The sequence below is a fragment of the Schistocerca nitens genome, chromosome 8, assembly GCF_023898315.1.
Source record: "Schistocerca nitens isolate TAMUIC-IGC-003100 chromosome 8, iqSchNite1.1, whole genome shotgun sequence".
NCBI lineage: Eukaryota > Metazoa > Arthropoda > Insecta > Orthoptera > Acrididae > Schistocerca > Schistocerca nitens.
Genome location: NC_064621.1, coordinates 19,311,535 through 19,330,363, shown reverse-complemented (window position 1 = coordinate 19,330,363; position 18,829 = coordinate 19,311,535).

Genomic DNA, 18,829 nt, shown 5'->3' with positions numbered 1-18,829 from the left:
TTTAAATATTGACGACTGACTTGTAGCGTAGCCCAAGATCTAGATGACTTCGAAAGGTGATAATCTGGTTGCGAGATGGCGATGCGAATGAAAGCGAATGCCAAATAAAGACTGTGGTTAGAGATTAACTTCTACCGTACCCTGATGTTGACGTTCGCGCCATATTTAAACGCAGTTTGCCATATTCGACGCACTTTTCGTCTTAAAAACTAATACTGCAAAGTAAATTCAGAAAATGTGTATAACATACTGGACAAGTCTCCGACGAGTAGTTTGATGCATATTACGAACATACATGTTGTACATTAACGAAGCAAAATGTAAGTGGAGTCCACTGTGTAATTTAGCGAACAACAACAGTAGACTGCTTTCCTTCGGGCATGTACAACAGACTAGAAAATTTCTGAAATAACGATATTTCCGCCATAGACCACCGGCCAGTTCCTCCTGTTACGCCGTTGTCACGCGGTATTCGACGTGCACGAGTACAGGCCACAGAGATGTCTGCCTGCCGGTAGAGCCCGGCAAACGTAAAACACGTGACAGGCAGACAGGTGTAAAAATTAGCGTAAAAACAGTTGAAAATCTGCAGCAGAAACGAAAATACAGCTCTGCGTGAGTGAGCTGTAATGAAATAAAGTATCCTTGTACCAGCAGTGGTGACCGATAGTAATATTAGTAACTGGGTGTGCGCTGAGGTGGTGTTCTCGTTCGTGTCAAAAAAGGCTCTTTGCTTTTGAGGTCTCGAACATGGCAGCAATCAGCAACCGTAGCATTATGGATAGAATAGGAAACATTCAGCCAACCAGTGGCATCTTAAAAATTTATTCGAACCTTTACCTAAGTTTATGCGGATATACACTTGTTTTCCTCAGAAACTGTCGTTACATGTTGTGCGAGAAGACAAACGAAGTCATAGGGCTCAGTTACCAGTAAAATGATCCATATAAATGCTATGGCACAGATTGGTCAATGGCTGACTATAAACAATGATTATAATCGATGGCGGAAATGATATCACTTCAGAAATATTTTACCGTTGTTGGACGAAATATGTACATAATGTGCACCAAAATATTCGCCGGAAACTTCTCCATTATCTCACACACCTTTTCTGAATTTACTTTGCAGTTCTAGTATTTACGACCAAAAGTGGGTAAAAATTTGTGTACTAATTTTGCTCATTACTTTGTCAAAAGTTTTATGTTTGTCCACTGTATGCAGGTGGACAGACAGCTTGGTGGCCTGACCTCATGCGAGTCAACTACCTCTTGACAGCAGCATAACAGACGAAATAATTACAGTCGATGGCGAAAATGTTGTCCCTTCGGTAGCAGCGTAAATGACATTTGCCTTCACAGCGGAAATGCGTCGTAGAGAGGAGGCGCCGTGTACCTGTGGCAGGATGAGCAGCAGCAGTAGCAGCAGCAGCAGAGAGAGCGACGCGAGTGTGGTGCTAGCGGCCACCATGGTGCGGGCGTGCCATGGCAGGAGCAACCAGGGGCAGAGGCGGCGGCGGCGGCGGCGGCGGCGGCGGAGGCTGCGGCGGAGGCGGAGGCGCGCTGCGGACTGCTCGGCCGCCCCGCACGCCGCTTCTCGCCACCCTTCCCCCTCCCCGGCCCACTTCCCCCCCCCCCCCCCCGCAACCACCACGCCCCTGGTCACGTGCCGCGGCCCTCGACCTGCTATTGTCACCTGTTGCTCCTACACCGACGCATTTGGGACAGGGATCTCCGACAGACTCTCGGGGCTTGCGAGCCGCCTCCACCTCGCATGCGCCTCAATGAACACAGTACGCCCTCGGTTATCTGAGATTACTCGGGACCGACACTGCACGAATAAACGGGAACACTTAGATAATCCGGCCGGCCGGTGTGGCCGAGCGGTTCTAGGCGCTTCAGTCTGGAACCGCGCGACTGCTACGGTCGCAGGTTCGAATCCTGCCTCGGGCATGGATGTGTGTGATGTCTTTAGGTTAGTTAGGTTTAAGTAGTTCTAAGTTCTAGGGGACTGATGACCTCAGAGCCATTTGAACCATTTTTGAATTGCAGTTTTCAAATCTGCAGGAATGGTTTCTGTCTCCCAAATTGTTTCTATTAACGCCTGTATTTCTAATGCCAGTTGTGGACCTTCATTCTTTAATAACTCAGCGTATATCTTGTCCTCGCCACAAGCCTTGTTACTCTTTAATTTCTTTTTTGCTTGCTGTATTTCATTTACTGATGGGGTAGTAACTGTATCAGCTGTATCAATTGTATCAGGTTCTTCCAATTTAAAGTAAGAGTGTGTGTCACAGCAGTTGAGAAGTTGTGAAAAGTATGTCTTCCATCTTTTTTGTATGTCACTTTTGTTGGTCAATATTTTCCTATACTGATCCTTTGTAAATTGTTCCCTTTTATTGAATTTACAGAAGCATTTTTTTATATTTCGATACATATGCCTTGTCCTCTGATATTGGAAATGATCCTCTGCTTCTCTCATCATATTGTTATAGTATTCCCTTTTCTCTTGTCTTAGGGTTCTTTGTGTTCCTTGGTGGAGTTTATAGTATCTTTCCTTCAATGTCACATTGTCGCCTTCTTTAATCCATTCATTCCTTTGCCTTTTCTTAATCTATCTTCTAAGATAAGTCTTAGGGTCAGTATTGTCTCGCGTCCAGAATGAGATTTTCACTCTGCAGCGGAGTGTGCGCTGATATGAAACTTCCTGGCAGATTAAAACTGTGCGCCCGACCGAGACTGGCAGAAGTAAAACTGTCAGTACCGGGCGTGAGTCGTGCTTCGGTAGCTCAGTTGGTAGAGCACTTGCCCGCGAAAGCAAAGGTCCCGAGTTCGAGTCTCGGTCGGGTACACAGTTTTAATCTGCCAGGAAGTTTCATTGTCTCGCGTGTTCCAACATTACGACGGAATCCAAACTGATCTTCCCCGAGATCGGTTTCCACCAGTTTTTCCATTCGTCTGTACAGAGTTCGTGTCAGTATTTTGCAGCCGTGACTTATTAAACTGATAGTTCGGTAATTTTCACATCTGCCAATAGCTGCTTTCTTTGGGATTGGAATTATTATATTCTTCTTGAAGTCTGAGGGCATTTCGCCTGTCTCATATATCTTGCTCACCAGATGGTAGAGTTTTGCCATGGTTGGCTCTCCCAAGGCTATCAGTAGTTCTAGTGGAATGTTGTCTATTCGCGGGGCCTTATTTCGACATGTGTGACATAACCATCTTTATATGGTACAAACGATTTCGTGTGTGTGTATGTTTGTGTGTGTAATGATTTACATTAAGTGCATATTTTTTCTATCGAAAAAGTGTTTAAATGCTGGCGTACGCCTTCGCCAGCACACCCATCGGCACTAGCAAACACTGTACAGCAGGCGCTGAACTAGACGCGCGTCTGACAAGAGAATGAAGCCGCGCCACTAGGCTACGCCCCCTGGGCAGCGTCAGCGTTCACACGGGCCGCCGCCTCCGACCGAGCTGTCTCAGTGTCACTGCCTGAGTACCTCAGTACGTCGCAGCGGGACTCAGTTCACATTGCACCTCAGTACGCCCCACTGTGCTCTAGTCTTACTCAGTGGTAGTCGCCGCCTCGCACCTTAGCTAGCTGTGAGGGAACGTTAGTCATTGTATACGGTTGTAATATGGACACGGACAAGATGCAAGAATTAGCACATGTCATTTGAAGGCTGCTAACCACAGAACTTCAGATTGGACACCATTGAAGTTAAGTACTCAGTTGGTTTCTGTAATAATCTGTATTTTAACCACGTGTGCATTTTGTGTTGTAGTGAGAGGAAACCGGCCACCCTTTCCACATCCAGCCAGGAACCGCAGAACGCTACAAGAGGGCACAGCCAGAATATTTTATATAGTTTTTAGCACTTCGTGAACATTAGCAGTCAACCGTATAACATCATTACGTAGTAGATTGGACGTACGTAACCTAAAACTAATACAATACTACGTTAGAGATCTGTTTACATTGTTTTAATTCTTTGTTAGGTACGGTTTCTCACTTGTCTTTTTGCTGTAGTGCACTATCACCCCAAGGCATTTTCGCCACACAGGAGTAAAACAGCACAGAATCAGTATAAACAACAAACAATGTAGTTCTCAAGTCTGAAGGTGAATGTGTCGGATGCAAATGGAAATGAGCGTTTGGCGTCATTAGCCGGAAGGCCCCTTGCGGGGCAGGTCCGGCCGCCTCCGTGCAGGTCTTGCTGCATTCGACGGCACATTGGGCGACTTGCGCGCCGGATGGGGATGAAGTGATGATGAAGACAGCGCAACACCCAGTCCCTGAGCGGAGAAAGTCCCCGACCCAGCCGGGAATCGAACCCAGGCCCGTAGGACGGCAGTCCGTCACGCTAACCACTCTGCTATCGGGGCGGACAATGCGTCGGATGGAAAACTGATTATGTAAAGAAATAGCACTATTGACAGTGGCTGCTCGCTGTTTTCTTCTCTGTAAAAATAGACTTGTATTTAATGCTCAGCTATGCTCTCAAAATGTCAGTTTTGGACAAAGTAGCACAAAATTTTTCTGTTCGATATTACTGAAGTACCCACTCCGAAAGGCGTCAGCTGCGTCCTTCGTAGCATTGATACGCAAACCTCCAGACGCCAGTCAGTCAGATCGGTACCAAACGATGTATGTAGACAGAGTGTCAACCAAAACACCGATATAGTTTGTGCTATGTGCTGTCATCCAGGACGACGTGCGCAAACGGTGGATAATAAGTACCACGTGACCTACGGAGCACAGGAAAAACATAACTGTGAGCGTTTGTCGGGTGGAGCTTCTTCGGAGAAGTCGGTAGATCGTTAGTTCGTCGTACCAAGAGTACCGGATTCGAGCCCTGGCTATTCCAGGTTTTGTACTGCAGTATGAGTGAAACTGTTACATGAGACTGTTTGTAGGTATACAGCAGTGCCACCACATAGCAGTCAGTTATTGTTCTTATCATTACTATTAATACTTCCGAACGTGTTATGCAATTGTTTCTTAAAATTTCTGTTCATATTGTTTGTTTATTTTTTGGAACTACAAAGGTACTGTATGTTTTCTACTTTCGGGTAAACAAAACGAAACGGACTACCAATAGAACATTGCTGTAAACTCCGGACAGTCCTTTTACATGTCAGGAACATGCTGCCCATGTGACAGTTGCACCTGTACTGCAGTGCAAAAAGTGGCGAGAGTAGGGCTGGAAACCGGGAACCTTCGTACGACAAAGTAACGCTCTGCGAACTTTCCCGAAAGAGCTCTGCGCGACAGATGCTCACACTTATGCTTTACCTGGGCTCCGTATGTGTTAGCTATTACTTATAGTTTACGCGCGTTCTGCTGGACGACAGCGCACAGCACAAACTGTGTCGATGTTTCGTTGATACTCTGTGGATAAGCAACGTTTGGTACCGCTCTGAGTGTCTCACATCTGCATGCCTGGGTGTGAGTTTCTCGGCTAGAACAGCAATTGCTTGGATCCTGTAGCAATGTTTAAATCGTGTCATTCCTCCTGATGAAGTGTAAAATTTTCCTTTAACCTTCGGAGTTTCATTGAACTCTCTTGCGTTCTCTATTAACATCTACCCTGCTGGAATCATAAGTGCTGTGCTTCATCTATTTCCACGTAACTGCTCTTCAGGCTGTTACGTACGGCTTTGTACCGGCTTTTATTGCAAATCTGACAGTTTTCTCTTTCTTTAAGTCTCTCACTGTTTGTTCGCCTATTTCATAATCATGAGAAAGTTTAACTGGAGATTCACCGCTCTCATAGCTTTTTTATAACTTCTAATTTCTTTTTTTACAGTTACAATAAACGCTTGCATTTCTCTATCCTCTTCCTAGAACACCTAAACTGCCCGTAACTTTACATCAGTGAGACATGTGATATGTTAACGCTAATTGTCAATAAACTATGGTATTATTGAGATCTGTCGGAAGTCTGAAAAGTACCTCCATCAATCATTTTCTTTTACTATTGGCTTCAAGTGAATTAGAAATTAGCGGTCAGGGAAACACACAGGGCGTTTAATAGGAGTGTGACATATTCATAAAGGAGGATATTGGTCAGATCTACAAGACAAATTTCTATAATGTTATGTCCGGAAACCATTACATATTGAGATAAGGGCCATTGAAGATTCGCGGTTTACAGCCTGCATTTTATTTACAAATAATCCAGGATTCGTGAGAGATGGCATATTAAACGTATGGGCAGTAATTGTCAGTGACAGGATCATAGGGTCATTCATTTTACGAAATAGATTAACCAGTGTTCTATATTAGGTGTGTTGATACAATATCGACATGGATGTGTAGATTCTTTCCCCAAGTAACATTGATATATAAAGATGGTGGTTTGCCCGACGGTATAAAATGTATCGATATCGAAATGGTCATACCGAATGCCGATATTTTTATTTCATTTTATATTACTGTTCGCAATTTTCGATAAATAGTTGAAGCTGTTCTTTTGAAATTGTAGTACAACACAATTTTATTTTCACTGTGTGTTATGTGGTCATTCCATTTTAAATCACTCCCAATGCCTACTCCCAGATAATTCAGACTATTAACTGCTTCCAGTTGCTGACCTGCTATATTTTAGCTAAATGATACAGGATCTTTCCTTCTATGTATTCGCAGCACATTATACTTGTCTACATTGAGATTCAGTTTCCATTCCCTGCACCATGCGTCAATTCGCTGCAGATCCTCCTGCATTTCAGTACAATTTTCCATGGTTACAACCTCTCGATATACTACAGCATCATCCGCAAAAACCCTCGGTGAATTTCCGATGTTATCCACAAGGTCATTTATATACACTCCTGGAAATGGAAAAAAGAACACATTGACACCGGTGTGTCAGACCCACCATACTTGCTCCGGACACTGCGAGAGGGCTGTACAAGCAATGATCACACGCACGGCACAGCGGACACACCAGGAACCGCGGTGTTGGCCGTCGAATGGCGCTAGCTGCGCAGCATTGGTGCACCGCCGCCGTCAGTGTCAGCCAGTTTGCCGTGGCATACGGAGCTCCATCGCAGTCTTTAACACTGGTAGCATGCCGCGACAGCGTGGAAGTGAACCGTATGTGCAGTTGACGGACTTTGAGCGAGGGCGTATAGTGGGCATGCGGGAGGCCGGGTGGACGTACCGCCGAATTGCTCAACACGTGGGGCGTGAGGTCTCCACAGTACATCGATGTTGTCGCCAGTGGTCGGCGGAAGGTGCACGTGCCCGTCGACCTGGGACCGGACCGCAGCGACGCACGGATGCACGCCAAGACCGTAGGATCCTACGCAGTGCCGTAGGGGACCGCACCGCCACTTCGCAGCAAATTAGGGACACTGTTGCTCCTGGGGTATCGGCGAGGACCATTCGCAACCGTCTTCATGAAGCTGGGCTACGGTCCCGCACACCGTTAGGCCGTTTTCCGCTCACGCCCCAACATCGTGCAGCCCGCCTCCAGTGGTGTCGCGACAGGCGTGAATGGAGGGACGAATGGAGACGTGTCGTCTTCAGCGATGAGAGTCGCTTCTGCCTTGGTGCCAATGATGGTCGTATGCGTGTTTGGCGCCGTGCAGGTGAGCGCCACAATCAGGACTGCATACGACCGATGCACACAGGGCCAACACCCGGCATCATGGTGTGGGGAGCGGTCTCTTACACTGGCCGTACACCACTGGTGATCGTCGAGGGGACACTGAATAGTGCACGGTACATCCAAACCGTCATCGAACCCATCGTTCTACCATTCCTAGACCGGCAAGGGAACTTGCTGTTCCAACAGGACAATGCACGTCCGCATGTATCCCGTGCCACCCAACGTGCTCTAGAAGGTGTAAGTCAACTACCCTGGCCAGCAAGATCTCCGGATCTGTCCCCCATTGAGCATGTTTGGGACTGGATGAAGCGTCGTCTCACGCGGTCTGCACGTCCAGCACGAACGCTGGTCCAACTGAGGCGCCAGGTGGAAATGGCATGGCAAGCCGTTCCACAGGACTACATCCAGCATCTCTACGATCGTCTCCATGGGAGAATAGCAGTCTGCATTGCTGCGAAAGGTGGATATACACTGTACTAGTGCCGACATTGTGCATGCTCTGTTGCCTGTGTCTATGTGCCTGTGGTTCTGTCAGTGTGATCATGTGATGTATCTGACCCCAGGAATGTGTCAATAAAGTTTCCCCTTCCTGGGACAATGAATTCACGGTGTTCTTATTTCAATTTCCAGGAGTGTACATTGTGAACAGCAACGGTCCTACGACACTCCCCTACGGCACACCTGATATCACTCTTACTTCGGAAGACTTCTGTCCATTGAGAATGATATGCTGCGTTCTGTTAACTAGGAACTCTTGAATCAAATTAGACAATTGGTCTGATAGTCCACATGCTCTTACTTTGTTCATTAAACGACTGTGGGGAAATGTATCAAACGCCTTGCGGAATTCAAGAAACACGGTATCTACCTGGGAACCCGTGTCTATGGCCCTCTGAGTCTCGTGGACGAATAGCGCGAGCTGTGCTTCACACGATCGGCTTTTTCGAAACCCATGCTGATTCCTACAGAGTAGATTTCTAGTCTCCAGAAAAGTCATTATACTCGAATATAATACGTGTTCCAAAATTCTGCAACTGATCGGCGTTAGAGATATAGGTCTATAGTTCTACACATCTGTTCAACGTCCCTTCTTGAAAACGGGGATGACCTGTGCCCTTTTCTAATCTTTTGGAACGCTACGCTCTTCTAGAGACCTACGGTACACCGCTGCAAGAAGGGGGGGAAGTTCCTTCGCGTACTCTGTGTAAATTGTCTTCTCCCCAATTCTATTTAGTACCTCCTCATTAGTTGTGTGATCTACCCATCTAATCTTCAGCATTCTTCTGCAGCACCACATTTCTAAAGCGTCTATTCTCTTCCTGTCTAAACTATTTGTCGTCCGTGTTTTACTTCCATACATGGCTACACTCCATACAAATACTTTCAGAAAGGACTTCCTGACACTTAAATCTATACTCGATGTTAACAAATTTCTCTTCTTCAGAAATGCTTTCCTTGCCATTTCCAGTCTGCATTTTATATCCTCTCTACTTCGACCATTATCAGTTATTTTGCTCTCCAAATAGCAAAACTCATCTACTACTTTAAGTGTCTCATTTCCTAATCTAATTCCATCCGCCTCACCTGATTTAATGCGACTACATTCCATTATCCTCGTTTTGTTTTTGTTGATGCTCATCTTATATCCTCCTTTCAAGACACTGTCCATTCCGTTCATCTGTTCTTCCAAGTCCTTTGCTGTCTCTGACAGAATTACAATGTCATCGGCGAACCTCAAAGTTTTAATTTCTTCCCCATGGATTTTAATACCTACTCCGAACTTTTCTTTTGTTTCCTTTATTGCTTGCTCAATATACAGGTTGAATATCATCGAGGATAGGCTACAACCCTGTCTCACTCCTTCCCCAACCACTGCTTCCCTTTCATGCCCCTCGACACCGGCTGGCGGTGTGAATGGAATAACAAGATTTCCGATGTCAAGAAATAGCACACCAGTTTCGGTGAGAAACAAATTTTATTGCAACTAGTGTGCAAGTTCTTCATATCGGCGTTCTCCAAAAACGGTTGCTGGATATGATGAACAAAAATCTAAATGACACGATTGGTCTTTGCGGTGGCCGGAGACGTCTGAGGGGAAATGTTGACGTAATCGGCGTTCGGCGCTAGGAACAAAAACTGCAACGTTTAGCTTCATCACGCAATTTTGATACTATCGCGCAGTTTTGACGCTACAGCTGCTAGGACGCTGGCGTTGGCAGACATGGAAAAAACAGGAAGTCTACATGAAGTGTTGTGGACAAATGCGGTATGTGACCAAACCGAATGACGGGCCCATAGGACACCTTTTATTGTGCCTCTTACGTGCAGTCACCACTGTTAGCAAAGCGGTTATCGTCAAGTGTGAACGTGGATAATTTTCCTTTCAATTCTCGGTCCAAGGGGGATAGGCAGACTGCTAGCTTGTACAGAATATCTAATAATAAATCAGTACTTAAGTATGCAGTCTGAAACCAACAGTATATTTACAACGTGTAGCACTGTAGCCGATATTTTTATAGGCCGGTACATCGTTATTTTTCCGACGATAAAACGATACATTTTTTGATATATCGAGAGCCGATAATGATTTTTTAAATACGTATGTATCGGATTCCTGATATTTTGAAAAGTATCAATAGTCCTAATGTGTATCACCTGTGACTGGGCTATGAATTGCCAGCGCTATTGAAGAACGTTACCCTTGCAGAAGGACAACGACTGTGGTTTATGCACGATGGGCACTACGCCACTTTATACGAATCGTGCGGCTATTTCATGGGCGATGTGTTGGCCGAGTAGGTCCGATAGCTTGGCTTCCCCATTCACCGGAGCTCAATCCTTTGGATATGTGGCTACGTGGACATTTACAGACATCAGTGTATGCAAAAGCAACCGGCAATGTGCAGACGCTGCGGGTGCCTGTGGCAAATACACTTGACACAATCCAAATGGGGGGGCCAGGTGTACGTGGAAGAGCGCGTGATTCACTGTGAAGAAGGGCTGCAAGAGTATCAGGGCGCACTGTAACCACATGCGGAACTGGCTGTAGTGTCTGCTTCTTCGCAGTAGACAGGTAGGAATGGGAGAAGACACTGGCCATAGCTCCATAGTTATTGTTTCCCGAACATATAATTATACGAAACTTTCTTTTAGGTTTGACCAATACTACCTCCTGTAGGAGTATCTGACTTTTTTCAAAACACTATGTACAGAAAAGGAATCTGCTGCAGCCATGTCACAAGGGTAGTGTCCCGGATTTATCTGGATGTAAAATGAGAAAGAATTGAAAAATATTTCAGGGATGTCCAACGGTGGAACTGGTGTCAGCGCTACAGAACAGTATTAAAAATTAGCTGGGTAGATTCAACAGTTAATGAGGAGATACTGGACCTAATTGGGGAAAAAAGCAGTATACGGCACACATCCTGAGTCATGAAGGAATAATCAGTTTGGTAATGGAGGTAAGTGTAGGCATGAAAATTATCGAGAGAGACCTAAGCATGTAGATTTTCGTAGTTACGGAAAGACGAAGAGGCTTGACCAAGTTAGAGTAGTGTGGGGAGTTGCATCGAACGAGTCTTCAGACTGAGGACCGCAACAACCTCAGCGTCTCCAATTGACGCAGCATACAGACCAAAATTGAGATGAAATGCAAGGACATCAAACAGGATCAGTTACCAAAGGTTTTTAGAGACAGGCTGTGGCACATTTGAACTGTCAGAGTGATGGCGTAGTAACTACAGTGAATTTGAGTCGGTTTCTATCCCTCAGGAGAAGGCGATAAGAAATCCGAAATGTCGACCCGTGCCCTGGTAGAGCACTTGACTGTTCTTGTAAAGTGGCTGAACGTAAATTATCATTTACACTATATGAGCGCAACGGCGCGTGCTACAATTTTTCCAGTAATAACAAAGAGGATGACCGAGCTACTCGATTCCTTAGCAGAGAAAAATAGTGTGAAAAGCTTGCAAAAAATGCCGCTCTTTGGGAAGTCTAGGCAATAACAAGAAAACTCACCAATAAACCGCCAACATTCGTAAACAACTGAATTGAAGCGTTTGCTGACATTACTACACCTCCACTGGCAGAAAAAGAGCGTTAAGAATGAAAGCAGCATTCACGATAACGATTTGTATCTTGTGAGTTACTCACGACAGCATATTTAATGCAAGAATTAGAAATGATACTTAAATATTGTACTATCACGGCACCTGGAACTGATCAAATAAATCTCCCTATGGTACTGAACATACAATAGCGCTAAAAAAACATACTGTTGCAAGTTTTTAATGGAATATGGGTAGATAATGAAATTCCTCGACAGTGGAGCATACAAATTATCAAACCTTTACCAAACCCCAGCAAAGATCCTTCAACAGAAAACTACTATGGGCTAACTGCATTGTCACTGTGTTTAACAAAGACTTTTGAACACCGTTCCAAATTATTTACTTTTCGAATGGTGGTTGTAACAAAAACTTTCGTCGCTGCCACAATTTGCCTTTCGGAATGGGAGAAGCACCATCGGCTATTTAAATATGCTGATGATGGGCATCGAGAAAACCGTTGCTGAAAATGAATATGTAATGCCTTCATTCTTTGGCAGAGAGTGGGCATGTAACTATATCGACGTTTTCTTACTTTTACAAATGGTATAGAACTTAGGTGTGCACATATTTGAATTCGTTTTCTACTAAATTATTTACATGGTAGAATCGGTTACACGAGAAAGCAAGAGAATTGTTTATATGGAACTTTATCAGCGCTGAGGGGAGTACGTCAAGGTGCTATTCTAAGTCCCCTTCTGTATGCTATATTTGTAGTTGACTGTGCATGTGCTATATTATATATATATGATGTCCGTCTATATATGTCGTTTATCGCCTTCGAACTGAGTTGCTCATGGATGAATAATGCATGTGATATTCTCTCTCAGGGGCCCATGAGGAATGATTTCTGTCACCATCCAAATAGTCTGTGGTTTTCTTTAAACGAATGCACCGGATGTAACCAATGAATACAATAAGCTTGGGACCAGAGTCAGTTCTGGTAGCACAGTCGCGCTTCAGGACCCTATGGCGTGTTGATGGTGTTGCTAGTTGACCCATCAGCGGCTTGCGGCGAAGGCGATCTCCAGGGAGCGAACTCTAGTCCGCGACGTGTGACTGACAGCATCAGGCGACGGTAATCGTCAAGTGGATGGTGGTGGCTAGGAGGGTCCCAGTCTACCGTCGATCCCACTGAGGCTGGACGCAGACTGTCTGAGGGGCAGGAGCAGGCGACGACTGTGTTACATGGCAGTTAGTGCCAGAATTACCACACGACCTATTTGGTAAAGTAGTATGCACATCTCAGTAGTCAGTATAGTCGACATTACAACGCTGCGTGAAAACTACAGACAGTGTTCACTACTGTCAATGATTGCACACCTCATGACTTCTTCTTCTCCTTTCCTTTTATTATGGTGAGGGGGCCTGTTATTTACTGCAGCCTAGGGAGCTTTCCTTACCTGGCTTACGACAGCGAAGTTGACTTAAAAGGACCAGAGTGTCATAAACTCGTTCAGCGTTGAAAGCAGCCCCCCGAGCACGTACACAGTAAGATAGGGAAGTCACTGTGCCCCATCTCAGCACAGCAGGCGTCTAGGAGGGGGCTAAGGGCCATAAAAACTCGATTGTGCAACACAATGGAAGGAATTCTTTGGGTGAAACAAGATCTGAAAGCCAGGTGAAGCACTCAGAACTTGAGACCATAGGATTGGCCATTGTCTGCAGCCACATCACAAAGGGAGGTCTGTTTAAATCTGAGCAACAGAGACTGTGACTGACTCGCAGTAATTATTTCGGTAGAAGGTGCGTTTTTCCGCACGTATCTGCATGCAAGCCTTTTGGTTGGCTGCTGGTGTCACGCAGTGGGACAGGTCTACTGCCTGTCTGCCTGTGCCACATCATTATCGGTTAATCGTGACAGAATGCATGAGATTAGAAATTTGTTAAACTTACATTTAAACTTATTATTGGTCAAAATTTGCAAAGTATGCTGCAATTGGCCGGCGAGATTCCTACAGTGGCAGTTCCAGCTTCAGAAAGACTGGAGAGGAAGCACTCCATTCGGCCTGGAGATCGAAGAAAGCACTTGCCTCAGGGAGACTGTCACTGCACGCAGCTGCAGAGAGGGATGTTTCCGAATTAGAGCAGGGTACAGAGGTTGGGCTGGAATCGGAACTCACAGCCGTCAGTGCCGCCGTCTTCCACGCTTACACTGTTTAAGAGCGGTGAGCGTGAGCCGGCATTGCAGCCACCGAGCCGAGTGGGACGCTGACAGAGAGAGGCTGGTTAATTTACGTCGGAATGAAACTTCGCTGTTGTAACGTTGGAGCCAGATAGTTGCTACCATCATACAGTTTGGAGAGTCTATTTGGTGCTCATACTTACTTTTCCAGGGATCTTCCTTCACATTAATAACCGTTTATACAGTCATTAGCCTTATCCATTATATAGTTTCATATTGCTTTCATGTGCCAAGGGTACAACTCATAATCACGACTTTTTGTCTACTTGTTAACTGTTTATATGTTTGATTCGGGTGGAGGGGTGTGGGGAGGGTGGTATAACGGGGGGGGGGCGGTATAAATTAGCTTGATGTCTTGTTAAACCAAATTTTTATAGTGACCTCTAGTTTCCTTTTGTAGTTACATGAGTCCCTTCATTAATTTATTCACATGAGGTGTAGTACCCGTACCTTCACGCTTAATTGAACCACCACCGTAATTTTCATTCAGTAAGTTGTTTTCCATTGCGTGACATTGTTTCTCTTGAATATGTATAATCTTAGGCGAACCACCGTTCTCTGTAGGTCATTAGGGATCAGACTTAGGGGGGCGGGGGTGCCAAACAGTTGAGTTGACATCCCACAGCTATACCAATGGGCGGTGACGGAGCCACGATGCTGTTCTGGACCCCACGTGGAAGCCCAGTCCGCATCGGTCGCCGATTCGACTTCCCTCCCCTGCTGGGCGGGCACTGTTTGTAAGTTCTCTGACCTGGCGTGTCGTCATGTAGAGGTGTCACGTAGCCATCTTTCATAGCAAAGTGACGGCCTGGTTACCGAACGGTGGTTGTAGCAATGTGTTGTGCTTGACGGGTGGCATAATGCTGAAGTAACAGAAAGTATGTGTGAATTCCTAAGAGACCAAACTGCTGAGGTCATCGATCTCTAGACTTACACACTACTTATACTAACTTAGGCTTAGAACAACACACACACATACACACCCATTTCCGTGAGAGGACTCGAACCTTCGGCGGGAGGGGCCGCGCAATTTGTGACATGGCGCCTCTAACCGCGCGACCACTCTGCGTGGCAGTGCTGAAGTAGCTGCTTAGGGCAATCTGCAGCGGTTATCCAGTCCATCAGGCGAAGACCTGCAAGAGATGTCTAGTAGCGTTACTCTGTGGTGGCTAAAGCTTTTAATGGGACAGAGAACATATGAAGAAACAGTACAATGGCAGGAACTTAGGGGTGCCCAAAAGTGAGATGAGGATGCCAAAGTGAGTACCGGTGGTCTGAAGACTTGAATCGGCAGGTGGAATGAGATCTGTCGGATTTTTCCAATAGCACGGTGTCAGTCATAGCCGCTGACTGCCTGGACACAGTTCCCATCTGTTTAAAAAATAGTGAAATTCGCCAAAAAACGGATTTAACGAATCACAGCCCTGCATTTAAATCGTGTATGTCTAATTTACTATAACAGCTAATCCCTAAATTCGAGACATATAGGCCAAGAGAGTCGCTCTCGCACAAAGACATTTGAAGAGATTAATTACTTTCTTAAAGCCACAGTTACTACGAAATGACATGAAAAGCTGAAGCAGCGTGGAGGGAAGTACCGGCCCCTGATTGTCTGGCGAAAACTTTCGTTGTGCGAACCAGTCTGCAGGTGATAAAAACAGTTCTCATCGGCACCCATGCGCGGCGGACGCACAAGTCTTCTTCATTGACACTCGTGAGCTGTCGGGTAGGGTTGAATGTAGTACGCGCAATGTTGGTGATATGTTGTCTACTAGTTACCTTGCTCCTCTGGCACTGGGTTTCCCTATCCAGGAACAGTAATTGGCCTAGTCGTAGTACTACAAATAATTACCGTAGGAAGTGCTCATGCTGTATGCTGAATGTTTGAAGTATCTGTTGTACGACAGGCCATAGGGATAACGGTATAGGGAGGTTGTATCAGTTTTGCTTTTGTAGTACAAATCAAATCTCGATCTGCTGAATTCAGCAGGTTAAGAAATGCACACGCACATGTACAAAGCAACAACAGCATTTCAAATTCTAAGTGTTCAAACAACCTATATTATTCGCAAGCCCTGCGTTTGGCAAAAAGAGGATAATGAGAAGAAAGTGAACAAACGCAATTGTCAGAGAAGCTGTCTCAGATTCGCATTTTCTTTGACACGAAAGGCCCAAACGTTACCAGTTTTTATTAAAGATTACGATAAACCAGTCTCTCAACAAGAATATTTTCCTTGCCAGACTGTGTCAACTGCTTAGTATTAATAAAGGGTGTAATAATTTAGCTCAAAAGTAGATGGCCAGATTTTCTACTTATATGTACCGACGGATCCAAAACAAACAAAGGCGTTGGTTGGCATATTATTATCCTTTTTTGCAGATAGCGAAAAAATTTTTCATTGCCACAATTAAGTAGTGGTTACACTCTAGAAGTAGCCGCAGTAAAGGAAGGAATTTTGTTTATAACAAAGAAAGGAAACAAACATTAATTCCAACCGACTCTAGAAGTGCTCTGGAGCAATTAGACTTTCGGAAGTGAAAATCTGATAACAGCTGTGTCATGACGTAGTAAAATTAATGAGGAAAACAAAGAAAGAAAATAAAACACTTCATGTAATGTGGTTAAAGAGCCACGCAGATATTCGACACAATGAAGTAGTAGATGGTGGTACAAAAGGGAGCATCAAAGATGGGAATCGACTATTTATACAGTTTCCGTATCCTCATGTTCTCCGTATACCAAGAAAAGATGCTTACTGGCAATGGTAACAGCAGTGGGAAATATCGCAGCGCACCTCTCCAACTGAACCGTGGCACCATCACAATAATCTATCGAGGAGACATGCAAACACCACTTATACGAATAAGGTGCACTATAGGTGTACCTGCTGCAGACCCTGGTGCGTGTCCGTGGAGCACGACAGTCAGCCCTCCTAACTGCAGACGTCACCGTTTCTCGCAGCTCTTGGTTTTTCCGGATGAAAATTTTATGTGATGAACTGAGGCGTTATGGGAGTCTTTCGCGAAAAATGCGTTACGCAACTCTGCAATTATGAAAAGTGGAAGATTTGAAAGAGATTCGCTCTTCAAACTTGTTTTATATCCAAACACTGCATTTCTGGACATAAGTTCCTTACCAGAACCTTATCTACCAAGTCGCCTCTACAACCCCTAGAAGCATGTAGTAGGAACTGTGAAACAACTTGCAGGTAGCACACTTCCACATACAAAAAGTAACTTGTCATCCTTTGATGTACTTCAGTTTGCACCCATAGCAGCAACAATTATTCACCATTGCTGTTTCTAATAAACAAATACATGAAAAATCTTAGCACAAAATGCATACAAACAGAATTATACGGAAGTCACATAACAATCCCAGTTTGACATCGGCAACATGCGCAGTACGTTACGTTCACTCCACAAACTATGTACATCTATGGAGTGAATATAGTTTAGTGTGTATGTTCTCAGCATCAAACTGGGCTAGTCTCGTGATTTTGTGACGACGCTGTTTGTTTATAATCTGCGGTAATAGCGAAACTTGAACATTACACGTGAAACGAGGACCAGTTACTTTTCTTAGGTATGTACAACAAACCTATAATTGAAAATGTCATATTGATTTGAAGCACTTTATTATGTTGAAAAATATCAGGTCACTGTATTATAAAGTCTTGTATTGTACAATAATTTCTACGATTTTATGGGCAAGTGTTTACGTGACAATTACTATATAAATTTCCAAGTGTTTTTGAATAAACTGACAGTCAATGTATACATGCTTATGCTACGTTCATATGCAGATAAAATTTATGCTGTAGTCAATTTCCTACAATTTATACAGGTTCTCAAACTCTTGAGTGTGTCTTAGTATTTCTACATGAGATAGTTTCCTATTCAGTATCGTTGTAACATAATTAATCAGATTCGACGATATGAATGAGCGTAATAGAAAACAAAAAAACTAAAAATATTGTTGGTTGTCAATTTTTTTATTACTTCAAAATTCGAGGATTGATCTTGCATATTTTATTTTTTGTGCGTAGTGTATGTTTTTACTTTTCTACTGAAATGACCGAAAAATGTTATAGATATTTTACCTGTCTATAAAAAGAAGACGTGTACATAAAGAACAATTGAGAATAATAATGAACAGGCGGGCGATGCAAATCGCTTGTCGTGTTTACTGTAACAGTGTCGTAGTTCCAAATGCGTTGTTTTTCCGTGACACTTTGCCGTCCACAGTGTCATTGTAACGTAATTAATTAGACCAGATTCGACAACACGAACAAGAGTAATTAAAAACGTAAAAAATATTGTTGTCTGTCACTTCTTGTACGGTTATCGAAAAAACCTAAATAAAGTGGAATCTAATCTGTGATACTGTGGCGAAAAAGCACGATACCATTGGTCTTCTCATCTCTAAGCCAAGTTCTGTTCCTGGTATCAAATTTTTAAGATATCTGTAAAACGCATATACAAAGTTTCACGGAATTTCTGAAGGTGATATACCTGCAGCAGCGAAATAATAACACTCAAAATACACCAAGGGCTATACGGGCTAAAATATGCCGTCCTAAAATCATGTAAAATCACGTGACTTGAGCTGCAAGAGTTGTTGCGGACAGATTTCTCGTTCTGAATAGTGAGTCCATAGAAATTTATATTCTATGGTTTACTCCACAGATATTCCTACTCTGTACTTTCGACAGTGATGTCTGCAGGTAGAACTCTGGTCTCTGGAACACAGAACTTCAGATTCGTGTTCGTTTGCATCGCCCGCTCTGTTGCAGTGAGGCAAAAGATTTCTATCGATCTGTGTGTGATTCAGTATTATTTACTAATTTCTACTTATGAGCCTTACGTCATTTACTGTAAGGGTATCTGAAGCAGGGAATTGCCAAGTCGGTGCAGTAC